Source organism: Eublepharis macularius, chromosome 13, assembly GCF_028583425.1.
Source record: "Eublepharis macularius isolate TG4126 chromosome 13, MPM_Emac_v1.0, whole genome shotgun sequence".
Classification (NCBI taxonomy): Eukaryota; Metazoa; Chordata; class Lepidosauria; order Squamata; family Eublepharidae; genus Eublepharis; species Eublepharis macularius.
The window spans coordinates 72,423,369-72,442,187 of record NC_072802.1 but is presented as its reverse complement, the minus strand read 5'-3'; the positions used below and the strand labels follow the sequence as shown (position 1 = coordinate 72,442,187).

Sequence of the window (18,819 nt, the reverse complement as noted above, 5' to 3'; positions counted from 1 at the left end):
GAGGGCAACCTAGACTCCCCTGTCTGGAGATCAGGGGGTGGGGCCACCAGCCATGTGACCACTTTCAAGATGTGCCACCATGCTGGAACTCTGTTCCACCGTGTTCCAGCTGGAAAAAAGCCCTGCTTATGACTGGCTTGCAGCTAATGCACCAGTCATGTGCCGCATGCAAAAACTCCCCCTCCCCAGCACACACAAACTGCGGGGACTGAAGACACAGAAAGAGCACACTCAGTCTTCCCAACATGCCCATTGCAGACATATCTTACGACAGGATCAAGATGTAATAAAGAAGATGTCGCCAAGCACGTGCAGAGGACATTTCTCTCACTTCCAAATAACCATGACCACATTTCAGCTGGGATTAGGGAAGTCTTTTTCAAGACTTCCTTAGGAGATGGCACTTTTCTTCTCTGAAGAAAAAGACCAGGAACTTCTTAGAGTAGACCTCCTCCCAGTCAATTCCGTCTTAAGCAAAACAAAATAAATGTGATCAAGCTGACCAGGTTGTTGTGAGGTCAAATGAGACAAAAAGGATGCGTCAAACTCTGCAGGAGCATCACGTGCATAGTGGTGCTTTCCCTGGCGCAAGCACCCTTCCTCCATCACTGGCAGCTCTCCTTGCACCCAGAGCCTCACTTTGGACGAGGAACAGTGTGACATAAAAATTATAAATTTTATCTACGTTTATGTCTCAAGCTCCTTATCATACCAGAATCAAATTAAAGCTGGGAGGTGGGGGATAGTTAAAACTCAACTGTCAGCCACTGACTGCAGAAGAAAAGAGGGCAGAACTCTAAAGGAAACATTTGTTCAGTACACTATTTATTGTCCATGCGTAAGCATTGTGTTGGAATCTGTGCAAGTGTCCTACGCTTAGTCATGAAAGAGTTAAATTGTTGTTCTGTTTGTTTAGTCAGATAGCTAGTTAGCATAGGACCACTTAGGCTTCGAGAGAAGTTCCCGCCAGAGAAAGTGGGAGTCTTTAGTCTTAATGAGGGAATCCAGGAATGTCTATTGGATGAGCTGGTTTATTGGGGGGCAATTAGCTAGCAACATGTACTAAGGTTTTATTGCTCTTTGTTCACTTCGGCTACTTCACTAGACCATGCAGTCTAACCTCAGTCTACTTCTCTTTGCAATCTAAGCTTCTCTCTCTAGGACCTAGTTGGGACTACCAAGATGTAGTCAGAAACTGTTTGTTGTTTTTCCTACCAAATCTACCCTTTTTACTCTATTACGTAGTAAAGTATTTTTATAGAGCTAGGATCACAGAAGTCTGTCTACTTATTTCCATTGCGCTATTATCAAACTCTTCTACTCTGCAAACATATATCTTATTGCTGCTGCAACACCCCCCCCCCCCCACCCCAACTCATTGCCAGCTAGACAATGAGAGTCCAAAGTTCTTGCTCCTCTGCCCCGTCTCCCTGAATAAGTTGCACTGCTGGCTGTAAATGTTGCTATTGTGAGACTTTCCTATTTCAGCAGAGTGAAGCTTTGGAAGCTGAAATATCAGCTGGCTATTAATGCTCTTGGTAGCAGGAGGATGCCCTGGCCCAGCAGAGCCGCTAACGCGCCTGCCGTACCAAAAGCTGTCAGAAGCTCTTAGGGGAAGAAGTGCAGAGAAGCGAAAAGAGCGCGGCTTTTACGTCGACCTCTCCCAACCTTTTGCGCTCTTTGCCCTTTCCCGTGTCTTCATCCAAAATGTCACAGAGCACCTCATCCTGTCGGATTAAATGTCATTAAAAGTTGAAGCCGGCATTTCTCAATCTAGCCAGGTGGATTTGGAGGGGTTGCAATTTGCACAGATACGATAGAAGCACCCAGTCAAGATTCTAGCTCTCATGGGTTCTGCATTCACACAGCAAACAAAAGTTCTCGGAAACAAACAAATTTGTAACGCAACAATCAGTGTTCGAAAAATATAAAGAGCATCAGCAGTGTATCAGTGTCACAGAAATGGAAGCCATATATACGAAACTATAGGTGATATTCCCCAGACCCATTCTGCTAACAGGGGCACTTTCCCCTGGCCCCCAAAGCCTTCCCTGGCCTGGGGGGGGGGGAGTACCTCCCTTAATAGAACAGACCTGTGAGACCCAACCCAGTGTCTATGATCCTTTCACTCATTTGGGGCATTCCGGGTTGCAGCCAGCATCTCTGGTTGATTATCCTCACTGATTCATCTTGGTGACTAACCACACCGCCTTCTGGCCTCTGGACTGGCAGCTGTGACGGCTTCTGCAAATTGTGTTGCATTATGGACTAATTCAAGTTGTCGTCTCCTAAGAACTGAAGCATAGCCCGGTGGGAGAGGATCAAAGTCAACCGAGCTCCGTCTCCCGCTTTCAGCAGCGGCTGGCCAGTCGCCCTCAGGAATCCTACAAGGATGCTAAAAAAGCTCTCCGCTTGCTTGTTGCCAGCACCTGCTATTGGGAAGCATGCTGCCTCTGAACACGGAGGCTCCATTTAGCCATTTTTGCTGACAACTACTGATAAATCTGTCTTCGAGAATTTACACAATCCTTTTTTAAGCTGTGTGAGCAGTCAGTGAATCCAGAGACCATCCACATTGTGTTACTGAAGGACTCCTAGCAGCATGTGGCATTGAAATCAGGGTTCCACCGAGAACTTAATAGAGTGCAAAAAGTACCAGAAAACCTAGCAAGGCCTATTGTGTGCTTACTCAGAAGTCAGATCAGCTCTCAAAGGGCTCGCTTGCCCCAACAATGGTCTTTTTGTTCCTCTGTGTCTTGCTCTCTGGGCCAGCACAGCATTCATGAATCAATTCATATTACTTCTTGTTTAGAAGAGGAGGGATTTTGACTTTGTAAATCCAGAGGAGTTAGCCATGTTAGTCTGTAGTTGCAAAATAGTAAAGAACCCAGTAGCACCTTTAAGCCTAACCAACGTTATTGTAGCATAATAATAATAATAATAATATTCGATTTATATACCGCCCTTCAGGACAACTTAATGACCACTCAGAGCGGTTTACAAAGTATGTCATTATTATCCCCACAACAATAATCACCCTGTGAGGTGGGTGGGGCTGAGAGAGCTCTAAGAGAGCTGTGCCTGACCCAAGGTCACCCAGTTGGCTTCAAGTGGAGGAGTGGGGAATCAAACCCGGCTCTCCAGATTAGAGTCCCACGCTCTTAACCACTACACCAAACTGGCTCTCATCAGATGCACTGTCATCTGATGAAGAGAGCTGTGGTTCTCGAAAGCTGGCGATGCATCTGACAAAGAGAGCTGTGGTTCTCGAAAGCTTATGCTACAATAAAGTTGGTTAGTCTTAAAGGTGCTACTGGACTCTTTCCTATTTGACTTGTTTGTAAAACCACAGCTCATAATATGCTCACTATAATGTTGTAACAGTGCAACGATTATCAATAAATTAAAGAAGCAAGAAGGGCCTTTGACTGCAGTGTGAAAAGTGGCACAGAAGCACTTTCCTTTGGTTTCCTGGCCAGTCACCAGAGAACACGAAGCAATTAAGACAGAAGCAGGAAAAAAAGGATGGAATTTTTAAAAAACCCAAGAATTCTCCTTCGGGCATTGACTGCACACAACTGGAAAACGGGGGCTGCAGCTGCTTTTAAAAAATCAACCCAAATCAGGTCTTTAAAAAGATGTGAGCTTGACAAGGAAACCACTGGAACGGCCGGACTTCCAGACTAAATGCCCAGGATGGGAGGCCCCCTTTCAAGGGCGCCCTTGGCTTCTCACTGCATGAAGGTGCACTTTCTGCTGTTAGGTTCACACCTGCAGCTACTGGGTGGGCACTGACCCGAGCATTGGGGAGAAGAGGGAGCTCAGCAAAGATGCGATGCCACGCAGCCCACGCTCCAAAGTGGCCGTTTTCTCCCAGGGAACTAATCTCTGTAGTCAGGCGGCTGCAATTCCAAGGGAACTCCAGGCCTCACCTGGGGGTTGGCAACACTAACATAGCACCAGGAGGAGCCCTTCCTTCCACAGTATTGTCAACTTGCTCACAGTGTGTGACAGAGCTGGGCATAGGAGGGGCTTTTTCGGGGGGGGGGGCATTATCCATGTTCAGCCAAGTGTAAACGTTTAAGTGGAATCGACTGTGTACTCAGGCGATTTCAAACACAAGTAATCTTCATCGGCACGACAGGAAGTGAAATATGCTACCACCGGCCACAGTAAATTACACATGCCGGCCCTGGCGTATAAAACATTTCTGTGGCTGGCCAGCGCACTCATTCACCCATGCTGTCTACCTTGGGCCATAAATCAGAGCGCAAATGGCTGCCGGTCAGCTCACACCGAAGCAGCTCGCAGGCCCCAGAGTCACATCTGCAGCCGCTGGAGAGCCTTGGCGACCCCCGCCTTAATTTACTGCCCAGAGCAAGAGCTCAGCTCTCTTGATAGGCCCTTAGGAGAGGCATAAATCAGGGCTTAGGTAGAGTCTTCAGAAGATGCAAAAGACTGATTCAAGCAAGGCTTGGAAAAGCAGATGCAGCACCGTGCTCTGTTTCACGGATCAAAGTGGGGGGACTCTTCCAGGGTCCCTTCTGAGCCCCCCACCTGAGTCCTACATCCTTATTCTGCTGGTCTTTGAGCTGAGAAGGGATTTGAAAAAATGAAAGTCAGCAGCCAGAGCTCAAGAAAGGGCAGGCTGTGCACATCACACAGTGATGTTCATGCGCATGCAATTCTTCTCTTTCTTTACATGCATCCAAGCTAGAAGAAGACGCACCCATCCAGAATAAAACTGCCAGCACAGTTATAAATGTGCCCTTATCCAGGTCCCTGGTGAGGCAGCATCGTGCACAGTTCTAGCCACAGCGCCCCAAAAAGGATATCAAAGGCAGGAAAAAAATGCATTTGAGGATAAACAAAATTATCATGTGGTTGGAGATTTAACTTCTAACGACCTGGAGAAACAGACTGGGGGTAGCGACTGTAGTAACAGGCAGTAATAGAATCTCCCAAAGGCAAAAAATAGGGGCAATGCTCTGCCTGGGACCAAGAAATAGGGGCCTCTTCTGGTTCAGGAGAGTTAAAGCACATACAGAGGAGGTCTAGGAAAGATGCACGGAGCCTCGCCACACAGAATTGCAAGACAATTCCCTGCCCATCTGCAAAGGGCTAGACTCTGACAGAGAATGGAAAAGTTGCCCCCCTGGCTACTCCACTCAAGAGTCCAAAGAAGACTGAGATGTGTGTGTGACAGCATTTGCTTGCATGTACCATCTGACGGAGAACTCTCGGATGCACCCCGTGCTTTCGCTGACCCTCTCTGGTTAAGTCTTACCTTCTCTCCCAAATCTGAAGCTAGTAGGTTTACCAACTCCATGATGTGAAATTCCTGGAGATTTGGGGTTGGAACCTGGGAAGGGCAGCTGGGGAGGGGAGGGACCTCAGCAGGGCATAATGGCATAGATTCCTTGCGAACTCACATAAACACACATGAACTTGCCTTACACGGAATCAGATTTTTGGTCCACCAAGATCAGTGTTGTCTACTCAGACCAGCTGCGGCTCTCTAGAGTGTCAGGGATCTTTCAAAACAGTAAAGAGTCCAGTAGCATCTTTACGACTAACCAACTTTATTATGATATAAGCTTTTGAGACCCACAGCTCTCTTCCTCAGATGCACTGTCAGCTTTCGAGAACGGCAGCTCTCTTTGTTAGAAGCATCATCAGCTTTTGAGAACGACAGCTCTCTTTGTCAGATGCATTGTCAGCTTTCGAGAACGACAGCTCTCTTTGTCAGATACAATAAAATTGGTTAGTCTTAAAAGTGCTACTGGACTCTTTACTACTTTGAAATTACAGACTAACATGACTAACTCCTCTGGATCTACGACCAGGGATTTTTCAGATCACCTGCATCTTTTAATAGGAGATGCTGGGGATTGAACCTGAGACCTTCTGCATGCTAAGCAGGTGTTTTGCCGCTGAGCCATGGCCCCTCCTCATCCCTCCCAAACCAGCCATTTTCTCCAGGGGAACAGATCTTTGTAATCTGGATATCTGTTGTAACTCCGGAAGATCTCCAGGCCCCACCTAGAGGTTGGCATCCCTCGAAGTTATGCCTGAAACCTGAACAGGGGCCTACTTGGGCTACCAGCCAATGGGGCGTCTGCCTCCTCAAGCAGAGAGATGTTTTTGACGAATTCACAATGGGCAGGCAAGGACAGCGAGAACAGCTGTGCAATGCTGTCTTTGAAGCATGCGATAATTAAACAGGCTTGCAAGGTAGCAGGTAAAAAGACAGAGATTATCTTGCTCAGAGGCTTGGTGAGGGCAGAAGGCCTCTCAGATCAGCACAGCAGAAGTGCCTCGCTGGCCTCATACCCACTGTTGGCAAGAGGGGAAACCTATGATATCAGAGAGCACTGGGTACGTATCTTTTCCTCAACAGGACCTGGGCATAAACAGTCTATCTGAACAGCGAGGTTTTCTCATTTCAGTAGCAGTACAATAAAGAGCCATAACTCATAACTTCCTGGGGAAGAATTGGGAGCCTTCCCAAATTACAAATCTAGTGCACACCTCAGCATGCGCACACACACGTCTTGAGTGCAAAACCTGTTTAAAGCCATTAACAAGCAGAGGTGTGGAGGGGGGTATGAACAAGCTAACCTTCTCTGTTCACCTTGGGACTTGCTAGATTAATCTCAAAGCCAATTCTTTCTGTAGGAAGGGATCAGAAATGTCACGAAGAAGGATCTCCGTAGGGCTGAAAATCTGGAGGAGAGCCACATAAACTAATCCCAGTTCGGGAGGGGCAGGTCCTTCCTCGAAAAGAAGAGGGGGAATAAGCTAAATAAATACAATTCCTCCAACTTTCCCCAATCATTGTGTTGGGTTGGGGGAGATGTTATTCCAAGTGACAGACAAGGGCAATTATGTGCTATCCGCCAGCAGTTTTAGCCTAATTTCATTACTGCGGTGCAATCCTCCCTCAGCTGCTAGTCTATCAATGTCTCCCAGAAAGGATTAGCCGGCACTTTCTTCATCTTCAAATGAATTTTAGCTGTCAATCCCTTGATGAATTGAACAGCCAGGGCTGCTAACCTAGGCGGGGAAGCGTGTCTGTGTGGCTGCTGGGGGAGCCCAGGCAAAATACACAAAACTATTGGGGTGGGGAGAGGGGGAAAGAGAAGAGAAAAGGTCGCTCATACAGCTGGTCAACTAAAAGGGGGGGGGTCCCCAAAGGTCAGCACACACAGGACCGGCTGGCCCTTGAACTCCCCGTCTGAGTCCCTGCTGGTGGTCATGATGTGAAGACAGAGGCATTAAGAACGGTATGCACTGTAGGTGCTGTAGATAGTCTGAATATGTACCTATTCTGAAAGATCCAGGGAGGCCAGCTCTCTAGCTGGAAGCAGAACCTCCCTGTACTGAGGCAGTATACCTCTGTGAACTCCATAACCAGTACCTGCTGGCGAGATCTAGGGGCTACTCCTGCCGTTTCTCCCCAAATCCTCCAAGCAGAAATATACACCTCTAAGCATCCTACCAGGTTGCTTCTGAAGAGCTACATGTCTCAGGTTCCCAGAGATGCACATGTGCGCTTGGAGGAAAGGCGTGGCTCCCTTGCTCTCTGTGCACGCAAACTGGCAGCAGGTCCTTTCTAACAGTTGAGAAAAAATAAACCAAAAAGGCAGCTCTGGAGGGACCCACAATCCAGGAGGGGTTTCCATGGGCTGATGTCACTGTTCTAGACTACAAGACGTTTGTAGGAGCAAAATCGGCATTTCTTAGATAATGCAGCAGACAGCCAAACTGTGCTAGAGTATTTAACAGAATCACGAATCTTGCCCTGTTCAAGATCAATTTACACAAAAAAATAAAATAATTTTCTCATGATTCTACAATTTTTTCCTGAAATGTTGTTGTATCCCTGTATTTGTTGACTGTCAGATGCTCCAAACAGAGAGGTGGGGCAGAAATCACTTAACAGAGAGTGAAAATCTTTAGTTCAAAGGATGGCCATTAGAAATGCAGAGATAAGAGTGCATTTCTATAGTGGTGCTAAGAATGTGAATTCGGATATTACTCAAAACCTGAACTAAAAAATGTATTAAACTATATAATTATTAAAACGAATATGAACGAAGACATTAACAGTACAATCTTAAGAAGAGTTACTCCAATCTAAGCTCATCACAGTCAATAGGTTTAGATTCAAGTAATTTAGTTTAGGATTGCTCTCTAACTATACGTAATATGAACCAAAACATTAAACAAAATTATTTTAAAATCCTCCTATCTGGGCATTATGCTAGTGCATGGCTGTCTGGATTATAGCTGGAGAAAGTTAGAGAGAGGGGGAGAAGAACAGGTATATATCTGACAGGGATCTTTTCCAATCAGCAGGGTCATGCACTGAACATGACTGCATTGATCTTTCCAAAGCATTGTTTATACCAGTAACATTTCTGGCTCAGCGTCTTCAGAAAGGTGGGTCTAAACCAAACAAGACACCAGAATTCAGTGAGTAGAATTTACCAACATCTTTTCTTTTTTCTAAAAAGCAGCTACGGGGTTGAGTGATTTGGGTGGTGCTAGCCTCCCCCCCCCCCCCCGCTTTCTACTTGATAACCCCCCTCTCCAACTGCCAGTAGCCACAGTAGGGAGAAAAGAGAAGCAAACTTTTCTAGTTAATTAAACTAAGCACCAAACTAGGGAAGATACTGCGGGAGGTTCTTGCACCCCTTCAGAAGTAAAGAAAGCAGAGGTGGGGAGGTGCCTATTTTTAAACAAAAATGGAGCGTTCAAGCGGAGGTAACTCAGCCCTGCTCCCTTCACCTTCTGGGATTTAGCTCACTGCAGTCTCTTCCTTTCAGCATTTCTCTCCCAGTCAGGTTCACCTCTGCTATCAGCACTGAGAGCCAAGCTACAAATGACGAATTACACGAGGACTGCACGCGAAGGGAGTCGCAATGTTAGCTGGGAAGCTGAGTTTTAAAAGAGATGGGAAGGCTCTGTCAATTTCCCCTCTCTACAGGGCCAGCAAAGATTGCTCCTTAGAGAGTTTGTTAATTTCCTCTTTGCCTCCTGAAGGCTCTGTCAGTTTTACCTCCCCTTCTAGGAGGCAAAGAGGAAATTAACAAACCTTCTGAGCAGATCTCCCAGGCTCTGTAGAGGGGGGAAATTGACAAAGCCTTCTGGTCTCTTTTAAAACCCGGCTTCCCAGTTAACACTGCGACTCCCTTCACGTGCAGTCCTCGTGTAATTCGTCATTTGTAGCTTGGCTCTTGAGTGGAGAGAAAAATGCTTCAAAACAAGGGAGCTTAGTGAAGTGCAGGGTGGGAGGGGCGAGGTTTAGCCCCTCTTTTTGGGAAAATCAGAACCCCCATCCCCGGTAGGCTCCAAGGAAATCCCTAAAGTCATTACCCATTATTTCTGCCCCAACCTGTTTTCTTGGGTTGAGCCACTCTGCAAGAGTTTTCCTCGCCTATAAACCAGAGGTGCCTTATCTTTTCTGCATAAAATCTGCCAGGGAGGTCCCTTGGGAGAGAGGTACAGGCCTTGATAATTTCACCCCTACTGGATGGGAGGTAAAAATTATAGGTAGAAAGTTTGTTGCCTATCAAAACTCATGGGACGGAAAACTGAACAAAAGAATAAACATATCCGTTTAATAATTAATTTAATAAAATGCAATTACATTCTTTTTAAAGAAAATGAACCCCCGAACAGAAAATGCAGGTTTTTCTCCTCCTGTATCTGAGGCAAGGCACTGAATGTATGTCTTGATCTTATCTATATACTGCGCTTCTGTCTCAAAGTGCTGGTGGCATGCAAAGAGACACTCCGGTTTTATCCTAAGGCTGCCGGCCGTCACTCAGAATTACAACTGATCACCAGTTTACAGATTTTCTCCTTTGGAGAAAATGGCTGCTTTGTTGGGCAGGTTCTGTGGCTTTATACCACGCCAAGGCCACTCCTCTCCACAAATCCCACCCTGCCCTGGCTCCACCCCTAAATCTCCAAGAATTTCCCAACTCAGAGTTGGCAGCTCTGTTTTGTCCTCACCACAACCTTAGGATATAGTTGCAGCTGCAACTTGCCCAAGGCCCAGTGAATGAAGGGTTGCCAACTCTGGGATGGGAAATTCCTGGAGATTTGGGGGTGGAGCCTGTGCAATGGCAGAGTTTGGGGAGGGGAGGAGCTTCAGCAGGGCATAATGCCATAGAGTCCACCCTCCAGAACAGCCTTTTTCTCCAGAGGATTTCCTGGAGATCAGATGTAATTCTAGAAGGTCTCCAGCCCTCACCTGGATGTTGACAACCCTAAAGGACCTTGATGGGGAGGGGGTGTGAAGGATGAGAACTTCCTCTTCTCAGGCTGGCATACCCCGTTAAAGATGCCCGGGACCTGTTGGTCAGTTGCCATTTTAGCTCAAGCTTCCTTTGAGAATTGTCTCCCTCAGGTTAAACAAATATAACATGGTGGGCTTTGCATGCCTAAGCCTGCAGAAAGAGTTAAAATGGATGAAATGAAGATTGCCTGGTCAGCACCCACGTGCAGGGGGGAAATATGATCCACAACAGAAGTATCCCCTATGAAACCCAATCTGGATAAGGGTGGGGGCAGGAGGGGGGGAGGTGAAGGGTCACAGGGAAGAAGCTGCTCCCCCCTCCTGCCAGTTTAAAGGCTCAGTAATTCTGAGGATGGAAGCAGAGCTTGGAGTGGTTCAATACTGCAACCATCAGCATTCACATTTTAGTGAAGGAAATCCAACCCTAATATCTAGTTTCCAAATCCAGCTGATGTGGTAGAGCAAATGCATTTAAGCGCCACTCGATCTCATCACCTGGAAATGCCAATTTCGTCTGGCCAGCATTGTATGTTAACATTGCTGAATTTGCCACCATTTAGAGAAACATCACAATCGATCATTTTCTTTCTTTCTCTCCCAAACGCTTCATTTCGGCTTGACCGATCCAAGCCTTGTACCCGTTTTAAATGAGCCCTCCTGTGCTACTTCAGGGAACCAAATTATTTTTTAAAGAATTATTTAAAGAAATTTCATCATATTCATAATTCATATTTTATTTCAAGACATCTGCCGCTGATTACATTACATTTAACTAAAATTAGATGAAGCTCAGAATGTAATTAAACCTCTGCCAAAATTTCTGGCCCTCCAATACCAGCCGAGCACAGCGGGGGCCGTTCGCAGTCTAATCTGTAATTAGGAGCTATTTTCTAGCTGTTTTTAAAGTCTGAAAATTAGCTGCCTTTATTAATCACACAGACAAATATAAAGCCAAGCCAACGCTAGCTGAAATTTCTAAAAAGGATTTTTTTTTAATTATACACCACACTGCACCGAGACTCATTTCGAATGTTGATTTGTTGTGCAGTGACATTTTGACAACTAGTTCTCAATTTGTCTGTCGCAGTTAGGCAACAACAAAAGCCGGCAGTAATACTTAACTTTCAAACCTTCAGTGTGCCGTGAGAGAAGGGGGAAAAGACCTTGCTCCTTAAATCCATCAATGAGCAAGGAACAGGCAGGGGCCTGCCCAATTTCTGTGGGGCCAGGTCTTCCTGTCTCACACTGGGAGATGCTGGTCCAAAGAAAAGAAGAAGAGCAGGCTCAGGGGACACCTGCCCTCTCCTAGGCCCGCAACACCACTGAGCAGAGCCACGCTGGGCCTAGGGGGAATGCCTCTCACCTCCTTGGCGGCTGAGGTTCGGGAGCCAGTAAAGTCCCTGTTGGGCCTCAGCGCCCAAGAGCTGCCATCTCAAAAACATGACCTTAGAAAAGGTTTCAACCACTTAACAGAGAAGATTCAACAGCAATGAGGTGGGCTCCCTCAATGAAACGCCCATGGGCAGAAATAGTACACCTTTGTGCATTAAAGACTGGGGAGAAATGAGGAAAACATCTGGGTTTTTTTTCTGGCTCCCCAGTGGCGCTTGCGTGGCTACTGAATGACTCCTGAATCAGACCTTGGTTTGATCCTTGGACTTTTAGCTAGGGTTGCCAGCTCCAGGTTGGGAAATTCCTGGAGATTTGGGGGTTTGAGCCTGGAGAAGGTGGGCTTTGAGGAAGGAAGGGACCCCCGAGCAAGGTATAATGCTATAGAGACCACCCTCCAAAACAGCCATGTTCTCCAGGGGAACCGATATCTATGGCCTGGAGGTCAGTTATAATTCCAGGAGATCTCCAGCCCCCACCTGGAGGCTGGCAACCCTACTTTTAACACAACCTTATTTTCTGGCATGGTGATTTCAGTTATCTCCAGCCGTGGCTAAGAGCAGACAAATCTTTCTTAACGTTAAGTGGAGGTGGTACAGTCCCTGTATGAGGACCGTATCACATCAGAAAGGCCTATGCAAACTAGTCCTTGGCCAAGCTGCAGTTGTCAGACAGGCCCACAGCTAACAGCCCGGCAGCCATGATGGGATTCTTCCATGAAAAGCACTTCCATTCAAGAAACACGCCACACCCAAGTGTGCTTGTACATGCACTGGGACTCTCGCTTGTCACGGTCTATGACTGGGTTTCATGCCATTTCCTCAAGGCCATGATTCCTGCTGAGGACTTCATCACGCCGGCCAAGTGATCTGTGGGTGTTTAAAACGACCCACACGTAGATCCATGAAATGAACAGCACATGATCAACAGATCACTTGCTCACACACCTGCAAGGTAAACATCCCAGTGGCGCACATCACCAGGACCGTGGATTCCAGGTGCCTAATGTTGGAGGTGGGGGCGGTGCACAGTCAATGCCTTTAGGACCCTGAGGCTATGGAACCCGGGGCAGTGAAGATTGTGGCCTTGCTTCAATGATCTCAGCATCCTCTTTCAACCCAGCCAAAGATCTCAGCAGGAATAACAAAGAGTGCAACCGGACAACACATGGGATGACTTCATTTATCTGCAGGGAAGCTACTTAAAAGAGTTTTTTAAAATATACCCAATTGAGTTTTTTTAAAGAAATCAAAGCTTCAAAAAAGTAATTTGTGTTGACATGAAATACATAATGAAACTAAATTCCACAAACAGGCATACAGAACCGAAACACACAATGGCTTATAAGAAACAATTAACTTAGGAATATATGCAAGGAATAGTTGCCAGGCATTTGCAAAATTACGTTGCTTGGTACATAGCAGCGGGTGCCCTGCACAGGTTCATTTGGAGCATCTGCCAAGCAAAAGTCAGGAAGAGATTGACACTGAGTTGATCAACCAGGCTCAGCCCTGGGTGGGCAATCCCACACGTTGCTAGAAGAGGTGTGTGTGTGGGGGGACACACACCAATAAAGCAATAAATCCAGAATAAGCCACTCACTGCAGACATTTAGGCAAAGGAATATGGTGGACAGGACGCCTCCTTTTTCTCATTCATAGGGCACTTTTAACTTCTTTCTAACCTCTGTGGCATGTGATCTTGACATGGGCTTTGTGAAAGCACTTGCTATCATTCCCATTTGACAGACAGAGGAGTTAGCCGTGTTAGTCTGTAGTTGCAAAATAGTAAAGAGTCCAGTAGCACCTTTAAGACGAACCAACTTTATAGTAGCATAAGCTTTCGAGAGCATCTGACGAAGAGAGCTGTGGTTCTCAAAAGCTTATGCTACAATAAAGTTGGTTAGTCTTAAAGGTGCTACTGGACTCTTTACTATTTTACAGACAGAAAATTGTGGCTGAGGGACCAGCACAAGGCGTTGCAGTAAGGCTGGGGCAGAGAGGTCTGGGTCACTGCAGGAAACATGTGAACCTCATCTAGCCAAAAAAGTATTGCATCTGCGTCAACTTCAAGGAAGGCAGAATCTGCGTCTGCAGAGTTCAGTCTGTTGGCAGTGGCTTTACAATCCCTTGATTCTGGATCTGACAAATGGAGTTTGGACACTCAAAAGCTCATACCTTGGAAATGTAGTTGGTCTTTAAGGGGCTGTCGGACTCAGATCTTGCTCTTAATCCTGCCGTAAAGGGATGAATACGTGTGTGAGAATTCCCCTTCAGACTGTGTGCAATTTAAGAAAGAAAAAATAGTTTAATTTCTCCAAATGGGCCTCTTCCCCACCAGATATTTGGGAGGAGAAGCAAGCAGACGGCACCACAGCACAGAGCTGTTTCCCTCCTGCTCTTTTGCTACTGCGCATCGGCGCTCAGGAACTGGGTTTCCATCTTCTCCTGTGTGGACCGCTATCAGAACTTCTGCGCAGATTATGCTTTCAAGACAGACAGTCGGGAATTTACAGTTGCTCACTGCCAAGAGCAGTTTAGGCTGCATTCAGACCGTACGATAAACCAGTGCCTGATCAAAACCCTGGTTAGTTGTGACATGTGAGCCCAGACGGTCCACAGAACAGGGCTTGCCAGTGGTCACAAAAGCTGCATCTCACACAGTAATGTGTTGGTCACAACTGGAACCAGCTGTGATGTCTGAATCACAATTCATCAAGTGGGCAGGACGCTTTCCCTGGGGGAGGAAGAGATCAAGCGGGCTGGGCTTTGCAAACTATTTTCTCATGAAGTCTGAAGGCAGCACTAGCGTTTAGTTAGCTAGTTTTGAAAGGGGAAAAAGAAAAACCACAACACGAATCCTTTGGCCAGGCGGAATTGCAAGACCTGCGGGAGCCCAAAAGCAGCACGAGGGATTTGGGGGGTGGGGGGGCCTTGGAGGCGGGCATTCCCCCTCCAGCATGATGGCTCCCCCACTCCACTAGAATTTCAAACTGTTTTGCTGCCTCTTGCTTCTTCTCCCCCTCAAGGGCTTGGCACTGGCATGTGTGAGCGCCTCAGAGCAGACAATGAGCCCGAAATCTCATTCCCACCCATTCCCACCCCAAAACAACTGCGAGTAGGGCCGCCCCCCCCACCCCGCTGCTGCCTTTTATCTTTGCGCTCTGACATTTTCTATCACTGACCCTTTTTCTCTTCTCTCTTATCTCAAATAATGTCACTGCCTCTTTAGAATCTATTCATCAGAGCAGAAAGGAGCCACTGCTGACATTGATTATAAAAAAAAATACCATCTGTGCCTTGCAGGGGAAAAGCAAGCCGCCCTCCCAGCCGCTGCCTGCTTATCGCCACCCCCCATCTCTCCCCGCACCTGCTATTTCCATAGGAAAGCAAAAGAGGAATTAAAAAGTTCTTATCAAGGTTAACAGCACAAAAGCGGCCTCGTTGGTGCAGGTCACAAAGCACACCGGAATCCATTTGCCTTTCCTTGTTCTGGGCAGCAAGGATTTATCCATTTCACGCCTAGTACCTAACAGATATTTGGCGTGGGGAAGGCAGCCGCACAGGGCTGAATCTCATGGATCTGTTCGTTCTCTGCTACAAGGCGAGAAAAAAGCCAGGAGGCACCTTTTCCCAGAGGTAGGCACCACTCGTGGTGGCACAGGTCCATGGGAGAGCCTCCAATATCTTGTCCATCTGATATAGCCTCAAGCACCCACACTAAAGTGCTTTGGAGGGTGGGAAGAAAGCATGTACCCTAGAGATGGGCACAAACCAGGAAAAAACTGAACCATGCGGTTCATGGTTCATCACGTCTCACAAACTTTCACGAACCTGCCCCGGTTCACGAATCGGTTCGTTTTGATTCGTGAAAATGTCACTTCCAGGCCAGCAAATCACCACTTCCAGGTCTGCAGGAAGTCCATCCCCTGTCGCCTAGGAAACTGATTGATCGGCGCCAGGCTGTCTGCAGTGATGAACTGAAAACGTTCGTGGCGGTTCGTCAGAAATGGGATCTGATGAACCGCTGGTTCACAAACCGGCCTGGTTCATCATGAATTTTGGTTCGTTATCTTGGTTCGTGCCCATCTCTAATGCACACAGATGCTTAGAAACCAAACTCAGAATGTATCTGGCAGGGCTGGCACTGAGAAAAGAAGCCAGACCTGCTGGCTTGTTCCTCAGTCTTGTACATTGTAAGATGGCAGCACCCAACCTGCAGCCACCCCAATCTGCCAACTGGCCTCAGGTGAATATGCCTATCCACTAGTCCCAGGGAAGCCGTGGGAAGAATTCTAAATTACAGGCCCATAACAGACACTCCATTTCTCCGTGGCTCCCCACCTACTACATTTAGGGATTAAACCACCTTGGAAATAAACCAGCAAAATAATTACTCGCTCACGTTTGTTTCTACTAGCCTGCTTGCTTAAGGATGGAGAAACACCCACAACTTCTGGGTTGGGGAGTACTCGATCGCTGTGAGTGAACTAACCAGTAAGTGGCAAAGGCAGAGGCCAGGACCTACGTCGCCTCCTCCACCCTGCAGAGGCCTAGTCTCTTTTCTCCAGCTCAACCATGCCACTGGCTTCCCACTTGCTTCCATGATCCCCCCCAAGGTACCGATGCTTTTGAGCCCTTCATGACCAGGGACCCTTGGAGCTGAAGGACCATCTCGCCACTTAATGAGCATGCATGCCAGTCACTCCCTCGCCCCGCCCCCCATGCTGCCCAGCCACCATTCTGAGTAACCGTCACCTGCCTACCAGGCAAAATACACTTCACGTTGCAGCAACCTTCCATCAGAATGTCTCTCTTTGTCTTCCAAAATCAGGATATTGGAGCATTTTTATTTTTCAAACCCTGAAGGATGGTTGATTCAAGTTATGTTGACACAGAACTGAAATGCACCTTTTCCTAGATCACAGCAAAAAGAACCCCAGAGCCCTTAAATCAGTCCCCATCCGGAGTTATTTGACTGAAAATTTATTTCTGCCTGGCCTTTATGGGCACCCTGCTTGGTCTCCTGTTCTCTCTTTGGCCAAGGGAGGTTCACCTCCACTCCCATGTGGAGAAGCAGGCTTGCATGGCAGGGTGAGCTAGGGTGGGCTACCCAGAGCACAAGCTCCATTTCAGGTTGCTGCCACTGCAATCACAACACCTCCCCAAATTATTGCAAGGGAACCTGCCTGCGGTCCCCTCCAGCTCCTCGCGTTCTCTGCCTCCACAAACCTTTGCCTGAATCTCGCCTGCCCCCCCCCCCTTGCCTTGCTGTGCTGCTCTGGTCATTAGGCGGCAACACTGAAGCTCGTTACTCTTCCCTGCGCAATGAAAAATGAAGCTTAAGAAAAATTAGCCAAATTACCAGCCCCATTCCTTCAGCAGAACGCGGCACCTCCATTACACCCATCTATAAAAACAAGACACAAAAGCCAAAGGAGGCATAAAAATTGTAAAGTGAGGGGGACGAGCAATCCGGCCGCTGCTTCTGAAGGGGAGTAAGCGAGTCAAGGAAGATGCCAGAAGCGAGGCCGGAGGTCACGCATCTTCTCTCGGAGGAAAAAGATGAACACAGGGCCCTTCCCTCTCTGGGCCCCGCCGACTCTCTATGGGCACTTATTTTAACCTTGCTTTTCTTCGTGGTTCAAGGCGGTTTCCAGAGAACCCTAAGCAAAACTGTGTGCATTCAGCGTAAGTCACAAAATTTAGGATTAAACACAGTGTGGGGGCGGGGAGGGAATCTGCGAAGAACACCAAATTCCAGAAGGCACATCAAGTCCTTCCCTTGCCAGGGAGGTGGGAGGAGGCCCACTCTAGTCTTGGCCAGAGAGTGCTATGAGCATGCCTCAATTCTCCAAAAGTGAAAAATGGAATGACAGACCCAGGTGCGAGTTCACCGCTGCCTCAAAGGCAAGCTTCTTTCAAAGGCCTGGGAGCCAAAACGAGGGCCCTTGGCAGCTGACCCCCAAGCCTTGCTGACCCCTCAGAAAACAGGAGGGTTGACTGGGGGAGAGGAAGCATATGACCAGAGCGGTACTTCTTGTTCTACCCCCCGCAGAAGAATTTGGGAAAGCATAAAATGAGACTTATGCAAATTACATACTTCATCTTTCTTTTAATGTACACTTTTGAAATATTAAGAAACAGAGCAGAAAAAGGCCAAGAACGGGTGTCTAACATGAGAGAGAGAGAGAGAGAGAGAGAGAGAGACTGAGAGACTGGTGGCAGCAACTCACAAGCCAGACTCTGCCCCCTCTCCCTCACCTACGCAGGGCCACCCAGCCCCACCTGGCCCCTTTGACTGCCCCTAGAGTTGGCAAGAGAGGGGGCTGCTATGGATAATATGGAGCAACCACAAGAGCTGCTCCGGAAATACAAATACTCAAATACAAACCAGCTATCCGGAGCAAACAATATATACCCAAAATATCAAACTTTTAATAATCAATATAAAGTGCAAACGTGCTTCAGTGCATATAGTCAATATCACCAATCAATACAATTATTAACACATCCAACTGGTGGAAAAATACAGTATCAATTTAATACACTCTCTAGAATGCACAGTTTGATATTTTGGGTATATATTGTTTACTCCGGATAGCTGGTTTGTATCTGGATAATATGGGGGCAACTCCAGTGGTTGATGTCCGCCCACTTCACACATAATTAGCATTATAATACATTTCTGTATATATACTTATCCGATCTTATTTACCATAAGAGTCAGGGAACTAATGCTGCTAAGCACACATCTCTTGCTCTAGAGCATCCAAAGCTCTTCATGTAAGTTAATTTTTCATCCTTACAACATCCTTGTATGGTAACCAGTTCCTGTCTCTTGCAGGTAACCGTGGAAGGGACCCAGAGCTTCATGGGCACGTGACCTGCCCCTCAGGCCAGAGAAAAAGGACCATCCCAGCCCCTCCCCCCGAAACAACAGGTCTGGGGGCAGGGCTCCCACCAGCAAGAGGCACTGCACCCACACCCAGACACGCGGGCAACCCAGACATTTGGCCGGGAGGCGCTTCCCAGGCAGAACTGCAGAGGGAGGCCACGCTGTGCTGAGCCCCCATTCCCCTCCTTGCCGCCAGCGGTTCTCCTCCTCCTGCCTCCCATTTC

General features: G+C 47.4%; 1 protein-coding gene across 1 annotated transcript in view; it reads right to left on the bottom strand.

Moving 5' to 3' along the window:
* Positions 1-18,819, bottom strand: part of MVK (mevalonate kinase) — a 73,071-nt gene that overhangs the window by 36,905 nt on the left and 17,347 nt on the right. The window lies entirely within an intron of this gene.